The sequence below is a fragment of the Myxocyprinus asiaticus genome, chromosome 15 (genome assembly GCF_019703515.2).
Source record: "Myxocyprinus asiaticus isolate MX2 ecotype Aquarium Trade chromosome 15, UBuf_Myxa_2, whole genome shotgun sequence".
Lineage (NCBI taxonomy): Eukaryota > Metazoa > Chordata > Actinopteri > Cypriniformes > Catostomidae > Myxocyprinus > Myxocyprinus asiaticus.
Window position 1 is genome coordinate 42,144,334 of NC_059358.1, and position 12,212 is coordinate 42,156,545.

General features: G+C 37.2%; 1 protein-coding gene across 2 annotated transcripts in view; it reads right to left on the reverse strand.

The window, feature by feature from the left end:
• The window catches only part of lars2 (leucyl-tRNA synthetase 2, mitochondrial), a 96,789-nt gene that overhangs the window by 26,187 nt on the left and 58,390 nt on the right, over positions 1 to 12,212 (reverse strand). The window lies entirely within an intron of this gene.

The following is a 12,212-nucleotide window of genomic DNA, read 5'->3' on the forward strand; positions in this document are numbered from 1 at the left end:
CTTTTAAAATAAGACAATATGTCTTCACCATTACATTTGAATGATTTCTACCTAAACCAGGACGACCGAACTCCCAAGCATGTGTCTGTGTGTGTGTGTTTGTCTGGTAATTCCCCTGTGCCAGTCTCACAGCCAGAGCAAACAGAGCTTTGTAGCTCATTCTATCTATCAGTTTATAAAACAGTCACACTTCCTCTAACGAGTCTCTGAAGACTTCATCGGGCTAATCATCTGCATCAGAGGAAACTAATTAACCATTGAGCCCTCTGTCCACACTCAGTGAGAGCATATGGAGGAGAGAATCCAGTCCTGCTAATGCCAATCCCACTCCAGACTGAGAGAGACCACCCCGTGATTATCAGTCCAATGCTCAGAAAATCCTGCCCATTACACCAGCGGCAGCAGGAGCTAAGCGCCTTGCCGTTACCTAGCAACAGGGTGAAGGTGTAGCAGGTTAATTCTTTGAAAACCAGGTGCCATTTGAGAGAATTGTATTCCACATATGAAGCGTGATGAAGAGGCTCACAGGAGTGTGTTTACAGCAGAAAATTAGGGGCTTCTTTATTTGATGACTGTTGGCTTGACAAAGCCAACAAACTGATATATTATTTAAATGCAACATTCTTCTTCCTCAACTAAGCACACACACTCAGGTTGATTAGGGTTGCTAAATTATTTTAACCCTATAAGTGGCATACAAAATAAAAGTCAGAAAATTCAGAAGGTTTTTGAAATGGAGCCGTTTTTTAAACCTATAAACAATAAAAAAAATAAAATAATAATAATAATAATAATTAAAAAAAAAACAATTTGATACATCAAGCTTTAAAGGTCATTATCATCCTGAAACCCAGAAATTCATTTTGTAAAGGACTTTTGTTATTTAACAACTCAACTCAATTTTATTTATAGAGCACTTTCAAAAACCACACTGGGTACCAAAGTGCTGTACATGGAGTTACAAAAAATAAAATCACATACATACAGCTTAAGAATACAACAAGCATTTAAAACCGACAAAGACAGGATAAGAGAAATTGGCATAGTACAATTCAGAATGCAATTAATTAAAAGCTAAGGAAAATAAATACGTTTTTAATGCCCCCTGGAAAGGCACTAGAGACGGAGATGATTTAATGGCCAGCGGAAGCTCGTTCCAAAGTCTAGGGGCTGCCACCGCAAAAGCTCTATCACCTTGAGTTTTAAGGCGAGATCGAGGAACCGACAGACACAGCTGATCACCAGAGGGGAGAGACCTTGAAGGTTGATGCAAACTTATTAAATCAGAGATGTACTCTGGTGCTAAACCATGGAGAGCCCTAAATACATATAGCAACACTTTGTACTGGATTCTGAATTGGATCGGTAACCAACGTAGGGAAATCAATACAGGGGTAATATAGTCTCTTTTCCTGGTTCCAGTTAAAAGCCTAGCAGCTGAATTCTGGACCAGCTGCAGGCGAGAGAGAGAGGCCTGACTCACACCCAGATACAAAGCATTACAATAGTCCAAACGAGAAGACACAAAGGCATGCACAACCTTCTCCAAATTGTCAAAAGACAGGATGGACTTCAACTTTGCTATAGATCTAAGATGGAAAAAGCCATTTATAATAACAGCATTTATTTGCCGAGCAAACTTGAGTTCAGTGTCAAAGTTTTTCACGTAGTAAAGTTTTTTCCCTGGAAGCAATGCCATCTAAATTTACCCCACATCCCCTTTGACCAAAAAGAATAAATTCTGACTTATCCTCATTTAATTGGAGAAAATTATTTGCCAACCAACACTTCACATCGGCCATGCATTCATACAGAGACTCAAGAGAGTGTTGCTTCCCATGTTTAATAGGAAAGTAAAGTCGAGAGTCATCAGCATACAGATGGCAGTGTATGCCATGCTTAAAGATCTTTCCTAACGGAAGCATGTAAAGGGAGAATAAAACAGGTCCCAAGATGGAGCCCTGAGGAACCCCACACGTTAAAGGAACAACTTTAAGAACATTTAAGTTTCTCTTAGCCCATACATTCAGCAGTATTAAATCTTGGTGTCCTGTATCTTAATTTAACTCGCTGGGCTTTTCAGAGAAACTAAATATTTGGGAATTTGGCCATGACAACTTGGTCTATAGAAATGTCTGACAATGTCTGACATGCCCTAAAAAATAAAATAAAATTGTAAAACCTTTATTTTTTGCTGGGTCTCAGGAGGTTATAGTAAGATTTTTTTATTTCATTTATTTATGGTTTATTTGATAGGGACAGATCCAATATATCTAGATAAACTGAAAACAGCTATCCAATGCAAGTATCATAGTGTTTATAGCGAATGCTAATTTGCAACACCCGTCCCTAGAAGGACTTTTACGAGACTACAAAGTTAAAACAGTAAGGTAAAAAGAAAATAAACTGAGTACAGCATGATACCATAAAGCTAAATAAAAACTGAATATAACAAAATACAAAAAGGCAAACTTTTAAAGACATTACATTTAAAAACTAGACATGATTACAGGTTTGTTGCGGAATTAACCAGGATTTGGTTGGTGAAGTTTGCAGCAGATTTCAAATGATCAGGTAGCAAGTTCCAGAGCTTTGCTCCTTTCACAGAAAAAGCTGTCTGAGCAAAAGATGTTTTACAGAATGGAACTTTACAATTACCACATGAAGCTGCTCTGGTGGATCTACTAAAACTCTGTAATTTCTTGATGTATATACAGAGAGGCAGGGGGACAACACCATTTACACATTTAAACACAAGCTTTACACAATGAAAATCAATAAAGTTTACTAAGCTTAAACTCTTATATTTATTGACAATATTGCAATGATGGTACATTATTTGCTTTTTGTCCAGAATTTAAGGCCTGATTATAAAGACACTCTATGGATTTAAACTGGTTGGCCTGAGGCCAGATAGTCAGACCATACGACAGATGTGAGAATATTACTGATATATATCAGATGACATCATAATAGCTTATAATGTAAAACAATGACATCTTAATAGTGACAGAGCAGGCTGCACAGCTCTATGGAATACTCGATTCTAATTGGTTAATAGCGCCATCTAGCTGTCTGATATTGCTCAGTAACAACCGCACATCCATGTATCATTTGGGCATTGCGAGTCAACTTTCCTGCTTCTCGGATCACTGTGCGATCTCTACAAGTAAGCTAATAAAATAATTTAAACTCAAATCAATTTTTCACATCCATTTATTTATTTATTTGGCAAGAAGTCTTGTAATAAGCAGGATAATGAGGAGTCAGACAGTCATTAATTACAAAATAAACACCAACAGAACTCCAACGCAAACCAGAGGTGGATTTCTGCTGTTCAGCGATTTATTTCTTCTCACATAATTTCAACGCAAATCAGTATTTTATGTCCATGTATTTATTTATTTGTTTAGTAGCCCTGTAATAAGCTGGATAATGAACAGTCAGCTGGTTGTTATCACAAAATAAACCCAGACAGGGTGATCAGGACTCCAATGTGAATCAGAGATTCACTCCCGCATTTAAATGCAGTGGTCACTCCCGAAACTTTGTGTACGTGGACAGTTGTACACTGAATTTTCAGAACATTCCATCTATGTATTGATGTAATTTTCTGAAAATTCAAACTACAACTGTCACAATGTAAACACCCTAGAAACCAGATAGAACCAGAGATCTTCTTTACTGAGATAACAACCTCTGCGTTTTTAACATAGGAGAGAGTGTAATGGTTTACTAGCATGTTATGACAGTAATTCACTGTTTGCGGATACCAGGGTTGTGCACCATTCAGAATTGAATGAAGAATGCCAATTCAATTCCAATTCAATTCCTGAGTTTGGACTGAATTTAAATTGAGGTAGCAAAAAGTAAAATTGCAATTTTAATTTAAGGAAGTAATATTAAATGGAATGAAATAAATTCATATGACTGTTTTTTAAGTTAATCTTTTCAAGAATACATTTGATTTTTTCAGTATTCCATGAAATATGTTATATTACCATATGCATAACAAATGGGGTATTTCCAGAAACATTACACTGTAAAAAAAATTCTTAGGTCAAGTAAACAATGCTGAAAAAATTGAAAGATTTACCTCATTACTGTATTTTTTTTATTTTTTTTACAACTTTAGGAACACATGTAATGCATCTCAATACAGCTTTTCTATTAAAACATACTTAAGCACAGCAGTTAAGTCCCATTTACCCTCTTCCCAGCAAGCACTGGTGCATGAATAATAGGGTTGCATTGTTAGCCTTTGGCATGGTTTTATTGTTAATTCTGTTGACAGGGTAGGTAACTTGTTGTTTTGCAATGTCAGAATGAGTTTGTTTCTCTAATTAAATGATCAATTTGTTGATTGTGAACCTTGTCGTGTTTTATGTACCAAGTGTCGAGGTTTGTGCATGCCATTTTAAAATACTTTATATGTTTGATTGTTTTTTCATGTGTTCATGATGAGTATGCTCTCAATATTAAACAAGTTAAAACCATGTAAATAAAGGAAAGTTAACTTAATTTAAATATGTAATGGTTAAATATGTAAAATTAATCTGTAACATGTACAGCTAATATGTAATAGTAATGGCAGGTTGATATTTTTAAGTTCAGTTAATTTACTTAAAGTAGATTTTTCAACTTAAAAAGTAATGCATACTTAATTTCTTTAAGTTTTAAAAACACAACTTTTTACAGTATTAATAATCAATATTAAATATAATAAAATGTAACGATGTTTAAAATGCCACCTATGGAAATTTGTATTTCATTTATTTCACTATGTTTAAAACATTTTTATTTTATGAACCATAGTGGAAGAACACTTCATTTTCAGGAATGTCTAATTTGCTCAATATATTAAACAATCAATAGATTCAAATTTTGAAACAATTTTATAAAGTTATCTAAAAATAAAAAGCAATGTGGTGGAACATTTCTGGTCCTGTAAAGCAAAAACAAAATCTTTAGATTTAAAAAAAAAACAATTTATTTATTTTTAGAGACAGAACTGTTATGTATATAAGTACAAAATGTAATTTTATCTATTAAGGAATAAAAAGCATTTCTGGTATAAAAAAAAAAAAATACAAATTGTCTTGGACTAATGAAATTGTGTAGTGTGACTGTGTTGAATTTCTTTGAATTGCAATTCAGTAAATTCCACTTCCTAACATTCCAATTCAAATTCAAATTTAACTTCCTGATGGGCGTGGCCAATTCAATTCAAAATCCAACTCATGAATCAAAAGGGAGTTCATTCTGAAATTCGGAATTTTGCACAACCCCAACAGACACCATACAAATGAATGGGGAGAGCCGTAAACTGACACATACCGGTCGCAAAATTGTCCATGACTTCTCTTATAAACAGCAATTTTATCATAGCAGACTCCACACATAGTTCACTCCAAAAGGACTGTTTAGTGTAAAACATGTTGAATATTAGCAGACAGGCGTTCAATTCATTAAGTGCCGTGCTGTTTCCTCATAAAAGCAGTTAATTCTGCACACAGAAGCATCTCCTCCACAGACATCCATTCAAAAAGGCCTCGCCTCCTCACCAGTGTACCGCAATATAATGTCTATGAGACCACTGCGTTATGCATTGCTTTGCTAACCGTAGGCTCCCATAGACAGAAGGGCTCTGCCCGAACAACCACCTAGAAGCGCCCTAGCAACCAGCCAAACAACCTATCAGCTGCTTAGCAACACCCGTGCAACCAGCTAGAACACCTGAGAAACCAGCTAGAAACATCTTTCCAACCACAGAGAAAAAAACTGCCAAACTCCTTAGCAACCAGTCAGCATAACGTAAAAACGATTAAGCAACACGCTAGCAACCTGCTAGAACTCCCGAGTAAACACCTAGCAATAATCTAACAACACCCTAGCAACCAGCCAAAACACCCTTGCATCAACCTAGCAATCACCCAGAACAACCCAGAATTCACCTGCAACACCCTAGCTACTAGCCAGAATAGCCTAGGAGCAGCACAGGAACTACCCAGAAAGCATCCAGCCAGAAATCTCGAGCAAACCCCTGGCAACCACCTAGCAATGCCCACATATCTCTTCACACTGAAGTATTCTAACTAAAGGTGGCCTATATAACCTGTGAGACATGATAATCTTCAGACTCTTGTAAACTCTTGAGGTAAAGCTTTCTCAAGACAACATTCAAAGTTTGTCGTGAAGAATGTTTCTTTACTAGTTTATCCTTTTAAAAAGTGTGATTTTACCAGGGGGTTTTGTTTGTTTTTGTTCATTATTAGTGAAAGTCATTGGTTTGGACAGTCATCGATAGGAGAATGCTGACGGTCAGACGGTGCTAGGGAGGACAGTACATGAATCAAGGAGTGTCTGTTTGCTGAAAAAAACACAAAGCTTGTTTCCACTGGTCAGGCTGATTTGGTTTGATGTCTTTATATGGGTATTTGGTACTTCACCAGCTGTCTGACAAGCTAAATCAGCTGTACACCACCATGGCCAGGCTGGAAGACTTGCCAAATATGCTTAAACCAGCTAAGACTAGCAAACTACCTTGCCCATTTTTTAGCTCCTTTCTTATTTCAGCACTCATGAAGAGAAGTTGGTGGAAAAAAGACAACCCCATCTATTTAGTTCTTTGAGAACATTTTTGGAAATGGTACGTATTCACTGATTAAAGTAATATTCCGAGTTCAATACAAGTTAAGCTCAGTTAACAGCATTTGCGGCATAATATCGATTACCACAATAGTTAATTTAGACTCGTCCCTCCTCGTCCCTAAACAAGAAAGAATCACAGTTACAGTGAGGCACCTACAATGGAAGTGAATGGGGGCCAGTCCATAAACATTAAAACACACACAGTTTCAAACGTATAGCCACAAGATGCAAGCATTATACACGTTAGCATGATGTTAGCATGATAAAATCGCTTATCTAAGTTTATCTGTGTAATATTACATCCGATATGTGACTTGACAACAAAACCCCTTAATCCTGGATTTCGAGAAATCTACACAGGTAAGGTTAGTAAGCGATTTTATCGTACTAAAATCATGTTAACGCTGATAATGTTTTGTGGCTATACTTTCAAAACAATGTGAATTTGAGCATTTATAGATTGTCCCCATTCACTTCCATTGTAAGTGCCTCAATACACATACACAAATGCTGTCAATTGAGCTGAACATGTTTTGAAACCCGGATTATTCCTTTAATAAAAAAGCCTGACAAAATTATATATTCTTTTTTTGTAGGAGTAAGGTCCAAAACATTGTCTACATATTAAAGCTTCTAGCAACGCAAGTTTAGTTGCATTCTGAAATATGTAGAATACAAGGCATAAAGAGTTGGTATGTGTGTTATGTGGTGTGTAGTATTGCATAGTCAGATATTTGTCAGACTATCGGTATAAAGTATAATCCACATTACAACTTATTCTGGCCAAGAACCAACCATTTAGACCAGGTACACAGTTAACTTTTCATGTGACGTTTAGGGACAGTTCAAACTGAAAACAGACTCTGAGAAAGTAGAATATACAGGAGTGTTCGAGAATATCTTGTTTATTTCCTACAAAATGTCTCAAATGAAACTCTTGAATAAGAATACTGCACGAATACTGCAAACTCTTGTCAAATGCAGCAACTAATTTTTTCCATGGAAGGGCTCATTTTAACAGCCTGTGAACTTGTAAACACAACTTTGTTTCCCAGATGACTAATTCAAAGTTGTGCACCTTGACCCCCAAAAACTACATAAAGCCAGCCAATCAGATTGGAGCTTGCCATTTTGAGAAAACTCCTTTTGCCATTTTTGTGTGCAATACACCAGATGGTCAGTAAATTGTCTGTGGGCGTGCCATCTGAGGGTATGTGATGTGTCATAACAATGAGTTAATTTCTTTATTAACAATTAGAAAAATGTTGTTTAAAATAGTTTTGTTATAAAATAGTTCATGTCACCTACTTATCTACAGAATTCCAAGCTTTGTGTGTATTGTTTTGGTGTGTATTCTTATGTGTGAGTGTGTGTGTGTGTGTGTGTGTGTGTGTGTGTGTGTGTCCCACAACAATCATTCAAACATATAATCAGCACCAAAATCCAAATCCTTCTCCTGACAGCAACATGTTTTTGCCTCAGATTTCAATTAAACTTCTAAGAACAAAGCTAGCACCAATATCAGCGCTTAGGAAATGACTCCTCTTTCTGTCAAGGAAGAGGGAGATAAGCACCATCTCTCTCTTTATCTCTCTTCTGTCTGTCTCTTTCTCTCTTACAGCCACTCAATTGAACGTAGTTGATCATTTAAAGAACAGAGGTGATTTTTATTGAAGTTCCAGTAGATAAGAGCACTCAACACAAAAACTCAGAGTCTGAATCATATTATTTCACCAGTTCAGTATCTGCAAATTGGGCTTTTCAGACAGATTTCAAATGAATTTGTCTTGATAGGACTGGACTGACAGCTTGAGATCTAAGAATGACAACAATAATATGATGGGTTTGAAAAATCTGTCTTGAAGGAACAAATATTCCCCACTCATTATCATTTAAGCTTTAGTTTCACTAAAGCGTCAATGCAAAATGTGAGTGCTGGGGACCGCCCAGTTATATTGGGTGCTGCATCCCTGCAATAAATAATAATACTGGTGAATAATGTATTTATGTATCGCGAATAGTGGTAGACCAATATATCAGCCAGACCAATTAAACAAACAAAACAAAAAACAATAACAAACCAAAAACAAATCAACAAAACAAATCAAATCAGAACAAAACACAAATTAAAAAAAAAATCTAAACAAAACAAAAACAATAAAACCAATCAAACCAGAACAAAACACAAATAAAAAACAAAATCTAAACAAAACAAAGCACAAAACAAAAACAAAAAAACTAATAAAATCATAACCAAAACAAAACACAAAAATAGCAATATAATAAAACAAACAAACAACTGAAAACCAAACAAATCAGAACAAAACAAAAAAATAAATAACAAATCAAATCAAAAATCTAACCAAAACAAAACATAAAAATATCAATACAATAAACAACAATAAAGCAGCCAGACCAATTAATCGGCTGATATCTGACCATTCTGAGATTATCTGCATCTACAGTGCATCCGGAAAGTATTCACAGCGCTTCAATTTTTCCACATTTTGTTATGTTACAGCCTTATTCCAAAATGGATTAAATTCATTATTTTCCTCAAAATTCTACAAACAATACCCCATAATGACAACCTGAAAGAAGTTTGTTTGAAATCTTTGCAAATTTATTAAAAATAAAAAACGAAAAAAAAAAAAATCACATGTACATAAGTATTCACAGCCTTTGCTCAATACTTTGTTGAAGCACCTTTGGCACCAATTACAGCCTCAAGTCTTTTTGAGTATGATGCTACAAGCTTGGCACACCTATTTTTGGGCAGTTTCTCCCATTCTTCTTTGCAGGACCTCTCAAGCTCCATCAGGTTGGATGGGGAGCATCGGTGCACAGCCGTTTTCAGATCTCTCCAGAGATGTTCAATCGGGTTCAAGTCTGGGCTCTGGCTGGGCCACTCAAGGACATTCACAGAGTTGTCCCGGAGCCACTCCTTTGTTATCTTGGCTGTGTGCTTAGGGTCGTTGTCCTGTTGGAAGATGAACCTTCGCCCCAGTCTGAGGTCCAGAGCGCTCTGGAGCAGGTTTTCATCAAGGATGTCTCTGTACATTGCTGCATTCATCTTTCCCTCCATCCTGACTAGTCTCCCAGTTTCTGCCACTGAAAAACATCCCCACAGCATGATGCTGCCACCACCATGCTTCACTGTAGGGATGGTACTGGCCAGATGATGAGCGGTGCCTGGTTTCCTCCAGGCATGACGCTTGCCATTCAGGCCAAGAGTTCAATCTTTGTTTCTCATGGTCTGAGAGTCATTCAGGTGCCTTTTGGCAAACTCCAGGCGGGCTGTCATGTGCCTTTTACTGAGGAGTTGCTTCCGTCTGGCCACTCTACCATACAGGCCTGATTGGTGGAGTGCTGCAGAGATGGTTGTTCTTCTGGAAGGTTCTCCTCTCTCCACAGAGAAATGCTGGAGCTCTGTCAGAGTGATCTTCGGGTTCTTGGTCACCTCCCTGACTAAGGCCCTTCTCCCCCGATCGCTCAGCTCAGGCGGCCAGCTCTTGTAAGAGTCCTGGTGGTTCCAAACTTCTTCCATTTACAGATGATGGAGGCCACTGTGCTCATTGGGACCTTCAATGCTGCAGAAATTTTTCTGTACCCTTACCCAGATCTGTGCCTCGATACAATCCTGTCTCGGAGGTCTACAGACAATTCCTTGGACTTCATGGCTTGGTTTGTGCTCTGACATGCACTGTTAACTGTGGGACCTTATATAGACAGTTGTGTACCTTTCCAAATAAAGTCCAATCAACTGAATTTACCATAGGTGGACTCCAATCAAGTTGTAGAAACATCTCAAGGATGATCAGTGGAAACAGGATGCACCTGAGCTCAATTTTGAGTGTCATGGCAAAGGTTGTGAATACTTATGTACATGTGATTTTTTTTCCCGTTTTTTATTTTTAATAAATTTGCAAAGATTTCAAACAAACTTCTTTCACGTTGTTATTATGGGGTTTTGTTTGTAGAATTTTGAGGAAAATAATGAATTTAATCCATTTTGGAATAAGGCTGTAACAAAACAAAATGTGGAAAAAGTGAAGCGCTGTGAATACTTTCCGGATGCACTGAGCTGTCGATTTAACACATTAGTGCAATTAATTATATAAAAATAATGGGTGAAAAAAATCTGAGCCGTACATAAATTTAGCAATAAAAGTATATTTCCTACCATCAGAGCAATTCAAGCTTCATGTAGCCTACATTTAACTTTTACATGTTTTCACGACTCGCTTCAGCAGGGGGCAGTCAGCGTGGCTCAACAAACCTCACAAGCAACGCAGCCACAGAATGAGAGCCACTCACACAGGACACATTCTTGACAGTTCGATGAAGCACAACAGAATGCAGAGATCTCGAGACATGATTTACTAAGTTTCAAAGGTTCAAACGTCTTTTAACTTGACACAGCATCCTAAGAAGACTCCGTTTATGATGCTAAAAACCAGTGAGATGCTCCAAAAGCGTCCATCTGATGCATATGTTTATAAAATAAAAAAATAGTGCAGATGAAAAGCCACAATTTCTGTGAGAACAGGACAGATTGAAGAACTAATTTTTAAAATGGATTACAGCTGAATGGACTGTAGGCCAATTTAGTCTTATGTTCACTGATATAGAAATAAAAAAAAACAGTACATAAGATTTTAAAGCCACTTCTGACTACAACTGTGTGTGTGTGTGTGTGTGTGTGTGTGTGTGTGTGTGTGTGTGTGTGTGTAATATATATATATATATATATATATATACACACACACACACACACACACACACACGTACACACACTTGAAGTCAGAAGTTTACATGCACCTTAGCCAAATACATTTAAACACAATTCCTGTCATTTAATCGTTGAAAACATTCCCTGTCTTAGGTCAGTTAGGATCACTACTTTAAGAATGTGAAATGTCAGAATAATAGTAGAGAGAATGATTTATTTCAGCTTTTATTTTTTTCATCACATTCCCAGTGGGTCAGAAGTTTACATACACTTTGTTAGTATTTGGTAGCATTGCCTTTATATTGTTTAACTTGGGTCAAAACGTTTTGGGTAGCCTTCCACAAGCTTCTCACAATAAGTTGCTGGAATTTTGGCCCATTCCTCTAGACAGAACAGGTGTAACTGAGTCAGATTTGTAGGCCTCCTTGCTCGCATACGCTTTATCGGATTGAGGAGAGCTTAAGCCATTTTGCCACAACATTGGAGGTATGCTTGGCTTCATTGTCCATTTGGAAGACCCATTTGCGACTGAGCTTTAAGTTCCTGGCTGATGTCTTGAGATGTTGCTTCAATATATCCACATAATTTTCCTTCCTCACGATGCCATCTATTTTGTGAAGTGCACCAGTCCCTCCTACAGCAAAGCACCCCCACAGCATGATGCTGCCACCCCCATGCTTCACGGTTGGGATGGTGTTCTTCTGCTTGCAAGCCTAACCCTTTTTCCTCCAAACATAACGAGTCATTATGGCCAAAGAGCTCGATATTTGTTTCATCAGACCAGAGGACATTTCTTCAAAAAATAAGATCTTTGTCCCCATGTGCACTT